We start from the raw sequence: 18,685 nt of genomic DNA, 5'->3' as shown, positions 1-18,685 counted from the left end.
CAAATGGCAAAGAGTCAGTTAAATTGTTTTTCATCTGATATGAAATTCACCCTCGGAACTCCGCGTATCGACACTCGATGATGCATGAGAGTACTTTTTGTTCTGTGTTGTACCCATCAATCGATCATGGCAGAATGAAAGGAGGCTCCACCAACGTCTACTCCATGTATAAAAGTCAAAAGTATTGAGACTGCACTCACCTCTTTATTCTTTAAATCCATAATGGTGAAATGGTGAAATATAAGATCCCTGTGAGGGACCACCCAGGAATTTGACAAGCCAAGCATGAAAAACTGCCCATGGTGATTTGAGGTCAAATACAGTTAAATTTTTTTTTATTAAAATTACCCAAATGGACATTACAGTTGCCAAATTTGACAAGTGCTTCAGATTTGAAATTTTTACCTTGGCACTACCAACTCATGCCCTTGGATCCTTGGTAACACAGGCTGGAGCAAACCACACTTATTTATATTTACTTGAGTAACAAATAGTCTTCCTGACTTTTTTTGACATTTTGTAGTTGGTTCTGTACATAAATCTATATAGTCTATTTACATTATATAGAATACTAAAATTGTGGAGAGTTTACAACTCAAACTTGTAATTTCAATAAATAAATTCCAAACAAATTAAACTAAAAAATATACCAACCAACCCGCTAAAAAATAAAACAAATAAACTACTATAAAATTTCTTCGCTTTCTTTTTATTGTGTCTGTTTTCTTTTATCGACAGACATTGATATCTTTTAGGTTCTCATGATTTCTTGGCTATGGGTTCCTTGGTTTCCTTTTTATTTTATCAACAGAGATTCATATCTTTTAGGTTCTCATGATTTCTCGGCTTCGATGATTGATGAATTGATTTGCACATGATTTCTCTCTTTACTGCTTTACATGATTTTGTTTCTCTTTAAATGAATCTTTGGGAAAAATAGAAAAGGTTATCAGAATATCACAGGAAGTTGCAATATTAAACCACTGTCAATGATCACCCGTCAAAATGAGTACTCATGCCCGAAAAGAGGAACTTTTTGGAGGCCTGGTAGACAGCATTAACGGATAGTCAGCCAGGATGCCACTAAAAGCCAAGCACTTGTTAGCAATAATCCAAAACCAAAACAGAAAGAACCATCGTAGTTTGCACACTATCCATGATGGAGTATTGAAACTGATGCAGACCTTATAGTTAGTAGATTTCCATAATATCCACTGCATTTAATTAGCGGGAGAATAATTTTGAAAACTGGATATTATCAGGAATAACTCTTGCATGTCAAAGGCTTCTTAAGAAATATAGGGGAATATGGCCATAACTTTTAGGTTTTGGTCCTTACTAAGATTTTATAATGATATTAAAAGATTTTTTTTAATTATATGATGTAAAAGAGGTAAATCTCCCTTTAATTAAATTTAAATTAGATTTAATTCAAGTCACCATCGACTCAGGATGGATATGAGTTTTTAATATTTACTAACCTTTTAGGATGATATTGATCACATTAAAGGATAATTTTTTTAATTATATTTAAAGGATATTTTTTTATTATATTTTGATGATAGTAAAGGATTATATGATGAAAGAGAGGTAAATCTCCATTTTATTAAATTTGAATTAATTATAATCCAAGTCACCCTCGACTCAATCCAGGATGAATATTAATTTTTAATATTTAGGATGTAGGTTTTTCATGGTTGAGATTTTTCTTTTTAATAAATAAATGAGTTTTAATATATAAAGTGTTAATTTAAAATAAATGATATATTTATTTTTAATGTCCTTTTAGTATTAATAATTAAATTAATGTGGAAAAATAAATAAATTAAAAAATAATTATATATATAGAAACAATATAAATAATTAATTCAAATTTTTTATATAAATTAAATTATTTAACATTAATTTTTTTATCATATTTTATTAAGTGTAGTTAAGTTAGTTAATACTTTGGCCATTCAACTCTCGCACTTTACAATGTATAATAAGTTTTTTAAAAGTTTTAACTACATGTAATACTATGAGAGATCAATATTAGGTTCTTTAAATCACCATTGTTGACCTAACAACCTTCATCTTTTCATCTCTTCAAATTTACCTAACAATCTACCTTTTAAAGATGAATGAGAAAATTCTTCATATTCAATCCTAAAAATCCCTTCATGCTCTCCTGAGTGATCACATATGTTTACATCTAGACTTTATCGGCAGGTGTATGCATTTCTAACTACGACTTACAATCATATTCCCATTTACATATAATTTACAAATTTCTACCTCCAATTTTTGTTTTTCTTGTTATTGTTATGTCCATGCATATGTCATCATTATCTCACTTCAGCATGCATTCTCACACAAGGTACTCTCCTCCTATTACTTCATTGCAACCAACTTCATGATTTCATTTCTATCTATTTTGGCTTTTGTCTTTGTCTCTACGCCTACCTACTAAACCGATGATATCATGTCATCTCTATGAGAGTCATTCATGCACTACTTTGAGCTTCTTTTCATTTTGACCAAACAATACTGTTTTTTTGTTCACCAAGTAGTAGCTTCTCTTTTTTTTTATCATTTGTTTGGCTCTAATACCTTTTTCTTATAATAAAATTAATTTGAGAAAAAAATAATTAAAAAGTATACACACATCAAAAACACAAATGACTTACTTTGGAAAACCCCATCCAATGAAAAACCTTCTAGCAATAGATGTATTATTATCCACGACTTCAACACAACCATGCCAACCAACACTTTGGCCCTAGGCAAGTGAGCTTTCTGCTCAACTCTGGCACATTAGGCGAAGAATCTCCATACGTTTTAAAGGATTTAACTACATGTACTACCACATTCTTGATACCATGGACCACTAATATTAGGTAAATGAAACAAACATTCTAACATTGACTCTTTCACTGAATCAAGTTTACCTAACACTAACAAGCTCCCTACCTATAACTTCAAAATATTAACAACTAAGAAACTATGAGAAAAGGATTATGCACTCATCTTCCAACTAGATATTGGCTAAGTGTGAGAATGGGCTAATGCGCCTTCTCCTCCTAAAATTTAATTCATTTATTTGTTTTATCTTATTTATACAATAGAATAAGAGGGAGAGTCATGATTTTTACCCCGTTCGATGAAAATCATTTTCCATTCCTTGGTCACTAGACTTATTCAGGATGGGCTAAATAAGGGACATAATGAAGACCCATCATCACACCCCAGCTAGAGGGTTTTCATGTCCTTGTGTAACAAAAAAATTCCTCTTAAAGTGAAGTTTCCTTATTCAACCTTCTTTCATTGATTGATGTTCAACGTATTTATTGTTTGAAGTCATATGCCACAATCTAAGTTGCTAACTATCTATCGCAATACATATTGTTTTCTCATCTTCTTTCCAATTCATTTTTTTTCCTCATCCAATGCTCTTAATATTAGAAATATGATGTCATTGATGGCAAAGGTGAAGAGGATGAAGACAAAGGCAAAGAAGTGTTGAAAATGTAGCAAGGAATGACTTCTTTGACTTGTGCCTTAGTCAAAGATACTAATTCGAATTCAATCTCATAGTTAATTGAGCTAGCTACCAGTTAACATGTGTGATGTGGCATATCATTAGGTTATTGTCAATTAATTTGAGTTAGATGACTTCAGTAAGTTGTGGACTAGTTGATGGCTAAAATTGGCTATCTAGTGGAGTTAACTCTAGTGTCTGTTAGTTAACTGATCTCTATTTCTAAAATAGATATAGATTTCAGTTTAGTTGGGTAGCTGACTTTTTGTTAACACAATTTACTCTTAGTTAACTAGTTGCAACTACTAAAATTAGCCCTAGTAGGTCATGCAATTTGAATTGCCTATTGAGATTGGATGAAGGCACAATCGTAATAATTATTGCATAACAGGTTTTGGTGTATAGGATTGGTTGAGCAGGCACAACTAATTCTCTTGGGAATTGCGCTAGGATATAAGAGAAATTCTTATTTTTAGGGACAAATTTGCACTAGGAAAGATGTTATGTAACCAGATCACAAAAGAGATAGATCAACGACTTCAAAATTAGCCTCTTCGAGGGGAAACCTCCTTTACATCACATAAATGAACAATTCTTGAATGATACAAATGACAATACCTCCTTTCTATATATAGGAGTCTAAGGGGTCACAATATAATCAGAGCATACATAACAATAATAATGTAAGGGCACAACAATAACAATATGAGGGCTACATTAATAATAACAATAAGGGGACTACACTATTATTATAGGGACATAACATGCCCCTCTCCTTCTTAAAAAGTGTTGTCCTTAACTCTTGAGTACTTCTGGATACTTTGTATAAAATTCTCATCCTCCTATGTGGAATCTTTAGTGGGTAAGTTTTTCCACTTAATGAGATACTCTGAAAATGATTGATTCCGTAGTTGTCGGGTTCTTATTTCTATGATCACTTGAAGATCCAATATGATTTTTCCTTCTTCTTCAAGCACGGATAATATTGTTTGAACTAGGAGCTTGTCACTGATAACCTTCTTTAAGCATGAAACATGGAAAGTTGGGTGTAATCGAGAAGATGAAGGAAGATACAATTTGTATGCCATAGTACCAATCTTTTGAAACACCCTATAAGGACCATAGTACTTGGGTGATAATTTATTATCCTTCTTAGATTGCTTAAGGGATATTTGTTTGTAAGGTTGTAGCCGTAAAAATATCCAACCAGCCACGTCAAAACTTCTTTCATTGTGATGTTGATCTTCTTGTTGTTTCATTCGATTCTGCACCATAGTGAGGTTATCCTTTAAGAGTTGGAGAGCTTGTTGCTGATGTTTGATGTGATCTTACACTACTTGAACCTTAGAATTTTCACTTCAAGATGATGTCATGGACGGTGGGTGATATCCATAAAATGCGATAAATGGGGTCATTTTTACTACAGTATGGAAGGAGGTGTTATACTGCCATTCAACCAGAGGTAACGAGTTGACCGATTGTGTTTATTTATTAGATACAAAGCAAAAAAGATATCCTTCCAAACATTTTTTCACTATATTAGTTTTCCGTCACATTGAGGATGATAAGATGAGCTATGAACTATTTGAGTACGAAGAGAAGAAAATAATTTCGTCAAAAAATTTCCAGTTAAAATGGGATCTTTGTCACTTAAAATAATCTTTGGGTTTCTACGTAGCTTTTGAATTGTTCCCATGGATGCAGTAGCAACTGTATTGGCTATAAAAGTATGAGATAATGCACAAAAGTGTGCATACCTAGTAAGTCTATCAACTACCACCATGATGACACTCTTTCCTTTAGGCTCGGGTAAACATGTGATAAAATCCATTGAGACCTCCTCCCAACAGTCACTTGGACTTGTTGAAGGTTGTAATAGACCTGGGGTCTTAATTGTCCCAACTTTATTTTTTTGGTAAACCAAACATTTTTCCACAAACTTCTAAATATTAGATTTAAGGCCCTCCAAAAAAAATACATTCTTGATCATGTGATAAGTTTTTAAAAATGATGAGTGCACTCCTAAGGGGGAGGTGTGCAATTCCAAAAGAATCTTTGTTTGAGTTGGGAATTCTTACAAATATATAAGCGATGTATGTACCACAATGAATCATTTTTCTAGCTGAATGTATTAGATGTACTCGGGTCTTGCTGCAACTTTTGAATGAGTGTTCACACCTCTTCGTTATTCTTCCATTCATCCCTTGCTTGGTTATCCAATCAGGTTGGATAATAGAAATGACACAAAGAAATGCTTCCACATCCTCATCCTTACTTGAGATTCCATCTACAACAACATTTTGCTTCCCTTCTTGGTAGATGATTTCAAAGTCATAACCCAACATCTTTGTGACCCATTTTTGTTGTTGTCCTGAATATAATCTTTGTTCCAAAAAGTATTTAAGATTACCATGATCTTTTTTTACCTTGAAGTGTCTTCCCATTATGTAAGGTCACCATTACTTTACTACATGTAGTATTGCCAACATTTTCTTCTCATAAATAGGTTTGTGTAAATAATTTCCTTTAATTGGACAACTTACAAAAGAAATGGGTCTTCCTTCTTGGTTTAAAGAAACACCAATTCCATTTCCTGAGGCATCACATTCAACAATAAAAGGTTTTCGTGAAGTATGGTGTAGCTAAGTTCGGTGCTGGGCACATTGCCTCTTTAAGATGTTCAAAGGCCTTAGTTGCTTCTAGAGTCCAAGAAAAGGTGTTGTTATTCTCCTATAATTATTAACAAATTTGCAATAATAGCCTGTTAACCCGAGAAATCCTCAAATATGATTTATGGTTGTAGGGATTTCCATTCATTAATGACTTTAATTTTGTTAGGCTATACCTTAATAACCTCATGAGATACAATACGACCCAAATATTCCACCTCTTTCACTCCAAAGAAACATTTGGAGGTTTTTTCATATAATTGTTTCTCCTCCAATAGTTTGAGCACCTTGTCGACATGTTGAACATTATCCTTCCAAGACTTGTTGTAGATTATTATATCATAAAAAAATGATAACATAAATTTTCTAAGGAAGGCTTTGAAAATGGAATTCATCAAACATTTTTTGGGTTGTGTTATATTCTTTCCACAACTAGCCGCCCTAGTTAACCAAGGGGTTAGAGGGGGGGCAGTGCCCCCCCTTCGTTGCGCCTACTATGCAGCGAGGGGTCATAGGGGGTTTGAGGGGGGTGGGTATCCCCCTTCTACAGGGTCCAGGGCAACGCCCTGGGGAAATTCTTTTTGGACCCTATATTAGGTTGGGCGGACCTACCTATCATTTTGTGCATGGTTTTGGACACAATGGTTTTCGGTCCATGGTATTGGATGTTTCGGCATGCATAAATATGTATTGTAACATTAAAAGGAACATAATGAAAAATCAATTTGGTAGTCTCGGTTTTGGGATCTAGGGGAAAATCTCTGTGTATATGTGTTTTATGTATTATGCTCTTGCATTGTTTATTTTCTGTGTTTTAGAATTCATATGCAGGTAATTTCTGTACGGGGTTAAAACCTACATTTGGTATCAGATTTGTTTTGGCTTCAAGGGGACGCATTTGTTGCTGAGGGATTTCACTCGGGCCTTTGGTATACCCTACTCACTAGGAGATCTGCGGGATTGATTCTAGTGGTGAAAGAAGATGGTGAGCAGTGGAAAGATATAGATCAAGAAATTTAATGGTTATAGTTTTGAGTTGTGGAATCTCAAGATGGAGGATCTATTGGTGGATAAATATCAGTGGAAAACAGTAGATCTAGGTACTAAACCAATGGGAGTGTCAAATGAAGAATGGAAGAAGTTGGATCGGAAGGCAAAGAGCACAATACAATTGTGTGTCTCAGATAAAGTATTGCTGAATGTATGAGGGGAAGCTACGGTGAAGGCTTTGTGGGACAAGTTAGGGATTTTGTACCAATCCAAGTCTCCAGTGAATAAACTCTTCTTATGGAAAAATCTGTATAACCTGAGGATGAAATATGGAGACTCGGTGACAGAGCATCTGAATGCATTTAATACTATGGTAAGTCAGGTATTATTTGTTGATATTAAAATTTCAGATGAACATAAGTGCATCATTTTTTTGTGTTCACTACTTGATTTGTGGGATAGTCTGGTTATTACAATAGGTAGAAAAGCAACTGCCTTGGAATTTGATGAAATAGTCTCATCCTTGTTGACAGAGGAGATGAGACAGAAAAATATGGAGAGCCAAAATGGTGATGCCTTGTCTGTATGAGGACAGTTCCAAAACGGAAATAAAAATAAGTCATCGAGTGGGAGATCTAAATCTAGAGGGAGATATAAATCTCCAGGAAAACCTGTAAAGGTAATGTGTTGGAAATGTAGAAAGGAAGGGCACTACAAGAGGGATTGTAAATCTAAAGCCCTTGACAAAGGAAAGGGATCTAATGATGATCCTTCTGCAGAGGCAAAAACCACCTCAGATGAAGGTGGGGATGTGTACTTGGCTTCTTCAAGTACACATGTAGATCATTAGGCATGGTCGATTGACTTAGGTGCATCCTTTCACTTCACTCCCCATAGAGAGTGGTTCTGTGAGTATGAGAAATACGATGGTGGTGACGTCTTCTTAGGGGATGATAGGAAGGCTAGAATCATTGGTCGCGGAAAAGTAAAGTTGAAGTTGCAAGGTGAAAGGGTTAGAACACTTCTGGGTGTTCTGCATATTCCTACATTGGCCAAAAATTGGATTTCTTTAAGAAAGATGGATGATGCAGGTGTAAAAATAGTGTTCGAGATGGATACCTGAAGATGGTTCTGGGAGCACTAGTATTGATGTGGGGAGTTCGGATTGGAACTCTATACAAGATGCAAGGTAGCACTGTTGTTGATGGGTCTAATAGTTCTGTGGTTCTTGAAAGTCGAGCAGAAAATCTAGTGGTCTCTAGAGAGAAGACCATGCTGTGGCATCAAAGGCTTGGGCATATTGGAGAGAAGGGCCTTCTAATACTTCATGGTAAAGGTATGGTAAAAGGTATGAGTAATAACTCTCTGTATTTTGGTTTTTGTGAAAATTATGTATATGGGAAGAAGAATCGGGTGAGTTTTCCCTCTAGTGGCAAGAGGGAGAAATAGATATTAGAGCTTGTGCACAGTGATGTGTTTGGATCTGTGAAGGTTCCATCACTGGGTAAGTCTCTGTACTATGTATCATGTATAGATGACTTCTCAAGGAATACATGGATATATTTCCTTAAGAAGAAACCTGAAGTCTTTGATAGGTTTAAAGAATTCAAGGCTCTAGTGGAAAACTAGAGAGAGAAGAAGATAAAGGTGTTGAGGTCAAATAACGGTGTAGACTACTGCATACACACTTGAGCAAAATGGAGTTGTAGAAAGAATGAACAAGATGTTGATGGAAAGGGCAAGAAGCATGCTTAGCGGTGCTGGGTTAGGACATGAATTCTTGGCAGAGGCGGTGGAGATAGCATGTTACCTAGTCAATAGATCACCTTCATCAACATTGGAGGATAAGACTCCACAAGAGTTATGGAATGGTAAGAAAACCTCTCTTTCACATCTGAGGGTATTTGGATGTGATGCATATGTACATGTTCCAAAGGAGAAAAGAACCAAGTTGGATACTAAATCTAAAAAGTGCATCTTTATTGGGTATAAGGATTGTTTAAAGGGTTATAAGCTTTGGAAGCCAGTAACAAGGAAGGTTGTGTACAGCCAAGATGTGGTGTTCAGAGAGGTGAAAGATGTTATTAAACATGAAGTCCAACCAAAGGAACTTGAGAAGATAGAGCTTGAGCTTAAGGAGGAAGAATCAGACTCTACAGTAGAAGAGGAATCAGAAGATGAAGAGCCACAAAATCCGGGTGTGAGAAGACCAGTTCAAGAAAGAAGGCAACCAAAAAGGTATTGTCCATCTGCTTTCTGTGCAAATTTCGCTTTATCTATTACTGATGATGATCCCAAAACTGTGAAAGAAGCAGTAGATTCAGAGGATGGAAAACTTTGGAAAGAGGCCATGGTTGATGAAATGGCATCTTTGCACAAAAATGAGGCTTGGGATCTAGTGGAGTTGTCAGCTGGAAAGAAACCCATTTGTAGCAAATGGGTGTCCAAGAAGAAGACAAATGCAGAAGGAAAGGTGGAGAAATACAAAGCTCGGTTGGTAGAAAAAGGTTATTCCCAGGCGTTGGGAATTGATTTTGGTGATATTTTTTCTCCATTTTCCAAAGTAGCTTCTATTAGAGATTACTTTTATTTGTTACTGATGCTTTTGATTTTGAGGTAGAACAGATAGATGTGAAGACAACATCTGTTCACGAAGAGAAGATCTACATGAAGCAACCTGAAGGTTTTGTGGAGAAGGGTAAGAAAGAACTAGTATGCAAGTTAAAGAAGTCTCTGTATGGGTTAAAAGAGTCACCAAGGATGTGGTATCAGAAATTTGATACATTTATATGGGACTTGGCTTCACCAGAAGAAAAGAAGATCACTGTGTGTATTTTAAATTAATTGGTGACCATGTTATTTATCTGGTCTTGTATGTGGATGATATGTTGCTGGTTGGAAATGACAAAGAAATTATCCAGGATTTTAAGACCCAATTTTCCTCCAAATTCGACATGAAACATCTTGGTGCTGCAAACTATATTTTGGGCATGGAAAATAGAAGAGATCAGGCAAAAGAGGAAGGTCTGGTTAAACCAGAGGAAGTATGTCGAGATAATACTTCAGAGGTTTAGTATGCAGGATAGTAAATGATTGAAGGTTCCTATTCCTGTAGGTATAATTTTATTTGTCGAACAGTGGCCCAAGACACAAGAAGAGGAAAAGGACATGTCCCATGTTCCATATGCAAGTGCAGTCGGTAGCCTGATGTATGCAATGGTCTGTACTAGACTAGACACTACACATGTAGTGGGAGTATTGGGCCGCTTTATGTCAAAACCAGGGAAGGAGCACTAGACAGCAGTGAAGCGAGTTTTCAGGTATTTGAGTGGCACTAGTGATTATGGTTTGTGTTAACAAGGAAGACCACGATTGGACAGAGTTTTAGATATCTGTGGCTTTGTTGATGTGGAATGGGCTGGAGATATGGATCAGAGAAGATCTACAAGTGGGTATGTGTTTAACCTATTTGGAGGTGCAGTCAGCTGGATGAGTAAGAAACAATCTGTAGTGGCACCATCAACTACAAAGGTAGAATACATGGCAGCCACTCATGCAAGCAAGGAAGCAGTTTGGCTGTAGAGATTGTGTTCAAATATGGGATTAGTGCAGGGAGTTATAAGGATAGACTGTGATAACCAAAGTGAAATTTTCTTGTCAAAGAACCCTGCTTAGCATTCAAAGACAAAGCACATTGATGTTCAGTATCACTTTGTGAGGGATATGACAGAAGAAAAAGAGGCATTGCTGGTAAAGGTGGACACTATGAAAAATACTGCAGACGCATTGACAAAATATGTGAGCTCTGAGAAGTTCTGTTGGTGTAGAGAAACAATGGGCATTGCAAGTGTTTCCTTGAGCGGGCCTGACCCAGGTTCAACGTTAGATAGCCAAAAAAATCCCTACACTACTGGCCCTTTCACGATCAGCCCGTGGAGTGCAGACCGAAGTCTCACTCGAATCAGTATGGGGGGATGCTGTAACCAAGTTTCCGCACCCTGAGATGGTTGTGTTGTCACTTGATTCCCTCTATCCCTACCTTCGCACAGGTTGCTTTGTTCTAGGGCTACGAGATGAGCCCTCTAATCCAGCCTTTAGTACCTCTGCGATAGGGTACGATCGACCTTCACGCAGCCCTAGCCTGCTGCTTAGATACTTTTGTGCTATTAGGGCAGTGTGTAGTAAAATTCCCCAATTAATCTAAGTGAATTTCTTATCTTATCAAACAAATTATAGTTAACACCGCGTAAACAGATATTCATAAATGCGTTTAATTTTTCAATGTCGTGGTCATTCGTGCATCATATAAACACAATAAAGGAAATTCATACATAAAACATCCAGGTGAATCAACATAACATAGACAGAGAAATTGCATAATATCGCTCTTTATTAATATCTTCCAAATGTTTAAAGATTCTGTCCACCCTGCACACACAGCTGCAGGGGTCCGTGCACTCAGCTGCAAACTTCTACTCTAGGCCTTTGTGCACTCAGCTGCAAGCCTATTCCTACGCTACAACCCAAGACTTAGACTTCTTGCTTCAAAGCTATGACTCTCTTACATGTTGTCTCTCAAAATACTTAGAGCTAAGCTCTTTTTATACAATCCCATGGTCCACGAACCATGGTAGATCTCTTACAACCGACTTTATTTTACAAAACTAAGGCTGGACTACCCTTTTGACACATGACACCTTTGCGTTATGTGACCACAAAATGTGGAGTTTGTTAACACCCAGGTTGTTCCCTTTGACTCTAAGGGAATACGGCCGGGGTAACCACTAACCAATCTTTGGACCACAGTTTCTAGCCAAACTGTAATCAGAGAGGGCTCTCTCTTTATGATTTGTCTCTGTTTTGGAATAATTTTAGGCTAGCTATGAGTTCAGGTTTGTTTAAGGTCTTTGTTGGATGATAATTTTAGTCAAGATACTTATGCAATTTCCAGGGTGTTCTAGTCCATTGGGCAATGGAGTCAGTGGTCCTTTAGTTCTTTGATATGCTGCTTTGATCCAGTGGTAATGCTGCAGAGCCAGTTTAGTGTCTGAGAAATAATGATGTGATACTGTAATTAGATGTGATGTGTTTCAGGTAAGGAAAGGCAATTAAGAATCTTTCGCTTAAATGATCATGGAGAAAACAGTGAAAATGTTAATCTAGAAGTAGTAAAGAATTTCTAAATAACATTCATATTTATGGAATCAGCGAAACATCAGCAATTAAGAATTCATGTTCATGGCTAATTCTGAAGAAAACATATACAACAGTAAAGATTGAGCACTAGGTGTCATCAAAACATGTCCAGTACTATTCTTTTACTATACTGCTAGTTCAGTAAAACATGAGTGTGTATTGATAAACATAAGAAGACAAAACAGAGTTTGAGAAAGACTTATTATTCCATCAGACAACAAAGGAATTCTGCACCAGTACGCATGGCATCAATATGACATCAGATGTTTCAGGAAATCACTGAGCTCTTCCAGCCCTTTGTATTTAGATAATTTTGAAAGTGTCAGATACATTTGTCTCATAGAGAAAATTACCAACCCCTTATGAGTTACTCAGGGGAGTTTATATACAAAATTTACATCAAAAATATCAACGAATGAGTTAATATCTCATTTATGATATGCTAATCTCCGGAATGCAGTAGCTGAAGGAGTGAATGCTGCAGTAATTCCTTAATGCTTCAGCTGTCAAAATAGTCAGAAGATATTTGGACTTTATGGCTGTTAGAGTCGGTTGGAGATGCGCTGTTCAAAACTTGGCTAGCTGTCATCGTCTATGTGATGAGTCACTTTTTAGCTGCTTTTAAACGCTGACCCTTTTCTGCTGTTTTTCTTCTAGTGACCTGGAGCTGGCAGTGGCTGAATGACTGAAGCTACCGTGGCAAAATCTGGAGCATTGCCTGCCACCAATCCTCCTTAGGCATTTGATGTCTCCAAATTTTTATTAAGGTCTCATCGGCCTCTGTATACCGCCAAAAGTTAGGAGGAGTTTCAAACAGATGGTTTGCCTCATTTTCAATGAAGAATAGGCCTTCAAGTTTAGTGTACAAGCTCTGTCCTGTTGGAGGCCCTGTTTGCTCAGGAGTACTGCCAGATGCAGTGATTTGATTTTCAATATAAGTAGCCATCCTGTTGGTAAATTGGTCTCTGGTGATCAATCTTCCTGTGCTGCTTAGTAGGCTGGGCAGTCCCTTTGCTTGCAGCATCCCTATTTTGAGTTTATACTCCTCCACCTCAGCCCGTATTTCATAGCATTTTCTCTCCACAGTTTGCACATAATTTCTGAGAGTTAGCACCTTTTTAGCTATGAGGATGGCCTCTGTTCTGTTGTTGATGCCAATGGTTGCCAGCTCCTCTTTGTCTTGCCTGTTCAAAAAATCTATCAGTCTGTTTGCCTGCTCAGGTCTGTTTCCCAGCACTGTTTTGGCCCTCTGGATTTCTGTCTGTGCTTGGCCAATCAAATCCATTTGCTCATGGATTGTTTTGATGGATTTCCATTGTTTGGTGATAGCTTGGCCAATCTTACCCCATAAAATTCTTTTTATGTCGGCCATGGCACTTTCCAGCTTTAGCTCCTTCTCCAGGGCCTTTATTTTGTCCTTTAGGGCCTTTATTTCTCTTCCCTGTTCTGCTACAGTTACCTTTGATTTGTCATACTTGGCATCCAGTTCTGCCAATTTTTCCTTGGCCTTCTTTATCTCATTTGCTTGGAGCTCCATTTCCTTGATGGCATTAGTTAATTCTTCTATGCTGGCATTGGCATCTGGGGCCGTTGTTGTTCCTGCTGCTTCTGATGTGGGGGCCACTGCTGCCCCTGTAGTCGTTGCTGTTGTTGAAGTTGTTGGAGGAGCTTGGGATGTGGATTCTCCCTGTTTATCTTGTAGTGCTCCTTCTAGCTCTTTCTCCAGATTGAGGACCTTCTGATTCAGCTGCATGATGAGGTCCAGTTGTTCATCAACCTGCTTTTCCTTTTGTAGCTCTGCTGTCTGAGGGTGTTCTGTGGGCAGCAGTCTTAACCTCTTCTTTAGTGCATTGAGGTCATCCTCCTTTTTCTTCATAAGGGCCCTTACACCCTTTGGATCCTTAGGATCATGTCCTAGGTCTATGATAATGTCCTCCAAAGATTTTATTCTGTTATCTTTGGCCAGGGAGGACATTCTCTCAAAATCCAACTGAGTGTTGGTATTTTTGAGTGACTCCTTCAGTTCATGGGCCATGGTTGCCTTCTCCACCAAGGTCGCATAGACCATTTCTCCAGTCTGTTTGTGGAGTTCAATTTGGTCCATGGGGTGGATGTCCTTTGCCCTTACCTCCACCCTTGTCTTCACAAAATCTGCAGCTGAACTCGGCTGCGGTACTGTAGGCCTGAAATGACTTAATATCATTTTTTCTTCTTTAATGTCATATACAGACATTAATCTTTCTTGCTGGGCTGGTGTAGCATTCATAAATTGTTTGTACACCTCCACTCTTAGAAAATCATTCTCTGCCTTGATTTTCTTAAAAGAAGCCTTAGTGCTTTTAGGCTTCTTGCTTTGCTGAGAAGAGGATGACACCTCCAAACCAAGTTGCAAGCCTTGCTCCTGTTGGAATGAGCTGGTACCTGTGTGCTGGCTTGATTCCCTGTCTTTCCTTGAACTGTCAAGGAATTCCTCAGTGATGTCTTCAACTTCTGGGGAGTCATCCCTTTGCCTTTTGGTCTCTGGCTGATGGGAGGATCCACTAATAGGAGTGGACTCTTCTCTGTCTCTTTTAGTACCCCTCCCCTCATGTGCTGGGGTCTGCAAAATTGGTGCTATTAGTGGCTCAGTTTGTGGAGGAGGAGTTTGCTCTTGCTGCTGTTATGTTTGCTCCTCCCTCTGCAACTCATTTTGCTGTTCAGTTGAAGGGGCAGCCTTCTCTTTCACTGCTTCCTCTTCAGCACCCATTATTCCTTTTCCTTTGTCTAAGCCTGGTGCTGCTGTAGAAGATGCTTGTGTGGCTGGTGCAGTCCTTCAGGTCGAGGTCCCTTCTCCTACTGAATGAGGCCGTTTGAAGGGTACCTGCTGCACAGAGTCTAGGTCAAGAGTCTTTTCTAATTCCTTGACATTCTTTATCATCATTTCTTCTTCAGTTAATTTGTCAACTATATAATCCTGTAGCCATTCCTGCTGGTTGGCATATTTTTCAATATGGGGATAACTGCAATGCTTAATGCCTACTAGCCTGTACTTGACTCTCCTAGTAGAAATGAAGCCTTCAGGGTCATAATGGACCCACCGAAAACTATATGATAGCTGGTATTTGTCTTTGAGGATCTGGTCAGCCTGTTCCCAACCTTCCTTTTTATTCATGATGAAAGGGCCCAGCTGATGTTTGAACTTGAGGTGGGCTTTCTTTTTGGAGCTGTGGAAGTGGGTAAGGTCAGACTGAATCAGCTGCCTGTAATACTCAAGGGCAAATATCTTCATAGGCACATATTTTGGGAGCCTGAATGGACAAAGCTCACAGCCATACACTCTGATGACTGTATGATCCTCATATAGATACCAATCACCTATTTTGGACTTCTTGGAAAGCTGCAAAGCTTTCTGTATTTCAGTTGATATTCTGGGAGGAGGAGCCCTCATCAACAAGAAGGAGACAGGGTATACAAACTGGTCAATAAACTCACAATAGGAATAGGGTGAATTTTGGACCAGGTGATAGACAGATGTCCAGAAGATGACAGATCTTCTTTCCCCTTTATAATCCAGCTTTTTGATGTAGCATGAAAAAACTTGGGACTGATAATACATGAAAAGATGGTAGATGTAAGAGGAGTACTTGAAGACACTCTTTCTGTCCACTTTGCTCAACTGATCATGAATTTTGTTAGCTATGAACTTAGCAAAGTTAAACTTGCGGGCAGGCGGCTGGCCTGGACTATAAACAGATAACAAAACCAGCATTGTTCCATCCACATGCTCACTGGTTCTGTACCCCAGCACATAAGAGATCATATCTAGTAGTAGTCTGCCTGTTTCTGTAAAGGAGACATCCAAATAGGGAGGTGGCCCTGCAGGCTGGCATTCAGGTTTCATGAATGTCCTGGTGACATTCTGAATCTCCTCACTAGTCATTTTGGCAGCAGCATCCAGCAGATAATTCATGGAAAAGGGAAATAGCAGCTCAGTCTGGTCAAAGTGGAGCATTTTATTAATGGATTCAGGATTGATGTGAAAGAGGATGCTCCCAGATGGAGACTTAATGGCTCTCTGCTGTACATCATAGTTTTCAGCACATAGGCGCACAATCTGAGGGAAAACATTGACAGAGGGGAGGCAGTAGTATGGTAGGTTTGACTCTCATATCCCATAGGTGTCCTTGCCATTCAAATAGTCTTCTCTCAACTGCCTGAAGGTCTGCATGAAGTCCCTATTACCCACAAAGTCTTCAATAAGGGAGTCCCTGTCAACAAGAGGCAAGGCCTCCAGGTCTTTGTTTGGTGCATTTAAAGGAGTAACATTGAGAGCTGTGGGTGCAGGGGCAGCCATTGTATAATCTGATTGTGAATAATGTAATTGCAGTGGTTTGCAAGGCTCCTCAGAGTTCAGTGATAGCCTTAATGTTGACAATGCTTGAACTCTTCTTCACAGTGAAAGAGGCCGGCTTGTTTCTGCAGGTTTTAGTAAATTCACAGGGGTTGTGAATTGTTAGGAATGATTTGCAGAGGGTCTCAGGATTTATTTTGGTTAATTTGCAGCTGGCCTGTACTCGGCAAAAGGGAACAATGCCGAGCACCTTGAGGACAATTTTATGGTTCTAGGTGCGTGGGTCGAATGTTTCAATGCCGAATTATAATGCAGAGGCAATGTAGGCTACTTTGGCTGACTTTCAGGTAGCAGACAGAGTTGAATTTAGGATTTTGACAAGTGTTCAATAGTGAATTTACAGAGAAATGGAATGCATGGGCGAAATGGGGAAATATGGTGAATACGTGGATAAAACGCTCGACAAGCCTGCGGGCCGAACCGTGAAGGCTTTGTGGTAGTTGATTTGATGAGTTGGCACGGTTGAAATTTCGAATTTGGAGGTCCGGAAGCGAGTTGGTGGTGAGGCAGCGACAAGAGTTCTTTGCAATTCGCTTGAAAATGACACAAAACGGCTATTTTGGGTGTTTATAACGACCAATTTGGAAAAAATAAGTAATTGGCGCCTTTCCGCCGATGACGTCAGCATGAAGTCATGGCGGGCCCGGGTACGGGTGACGTGGACACTGAGCTGGAGGCCAGTGTGCCTGGACGAGGTGGCAGGCGGATGTGGCGGCAGGGCAGCGTGGAGGGCCACGGGGCGCGGGGGCGGGCGGAAGGGATATGACGTCAGGATGGCATGAGGGTGACGTGCACCGGATGGGCGGTAACGGGGAGGCGGTAAGCGTTCTCCCCGCACCGCCTTTGGTGATAAGCGGTATCGGGGAGGGGGGCTCCGAACAACCCCAGCGCTTGACACGCGTCTTGGGTACGGGCCCTAATACCGCTGTTCCCCGGACGCTAAAGGGCGGCAGATCGAGATCTGTAAATGCCCGCCCACCGTTGGATCGTGGGTGGCAGAGGATCGACGGTTGGCGGGCCTTCCGACGGATCGTGTAGGTTGGGGGGTCCCGCCGGTTTATTTAAATATTCAATTAAATACCTTCGGTGGAAAACTTTAGGATTGTGGGTTTTCGTGAGTTTTTGGGGTTTTTGGGTTAATTTGTGAAAAAGGGTTTATGGAGGGTTTTTAGCAGAGGTGAGGTTTGAGCTTATGGAGAGGTTATTGCTCTTAACCAGGGGTTAGAGTAATCCCTTGACAGGGTTGAGCATAGTCCCAGGTGGACTAAAGTCTCCCTTAGACAGACATATTTAGCTATAATGCTAAAGGAGGATATTTATAGAGTGCTTGGGGGTTTATACACCATGGTGTTAATAATACTAGGGAAAGGGTGCCATAGGGGATTTACATAATAGAGTTAGAGTTAATATGGGGGAAAATGTGAATGAGGGGGAAAATCACTAAGTTTACTTGAAACTTACTTAGTTTAGGGAGTAGATCAAAATGAAAAGAATTTTTAGACAAGAAATGTGGCTTTTCAATGAATAAAACCACCATCAAACCTCAAGTTTTTCTAAGCAATTCAATTGATGAGGGGATGTTAGTAATGAGTGGGAAAAGGGATAATTGGGAATTTAGACATGCTTCTTTGTTTTTCTTTTATCATCTTGACCATCAAGGTTAGATCTGAAATAAATACCACTTCTGCAACCCCATCTACTTACCCAGCTACTTTGCCTAGCATTTTTTGTTTCTTCTTGGGGGGTGCACTTAGGCTTGCAGACGCTTACTTGCCTTTTCTTTTCTTTGGCTTTTTCTTTTGTTTTTCTATCTACTTCTACCCTTATTTCTTCCAAGGTCCCAGATTAAGCTGTTGGGAGCCTTTTCTTCTCTACCTGAACTACTTGTCTGCCCAGATTAAACAGTTTGGACAGACTTCT

Source organism: Pinus tabuliformis, chromosome 7 (genome assembly GCF_031772625.1).
Source record: "Pinus tabuliformis cultivar Carrire ecotype Pingquan chromosome 7, CPIR1, whole genome shotgun sequence".
Classification (NCBI taxonomy): domain Eukaryota; kingdom Viridiplantae; phylum Streptophyta; class Pinopsida; order Pinales; family Pinaceae; genus Pinus; species Pinus tabuliformis.
The sequence above is the reverse complement of the archived record's forward strand: the minus strand, read 5'-3'. Positions refer to the sequence as shown.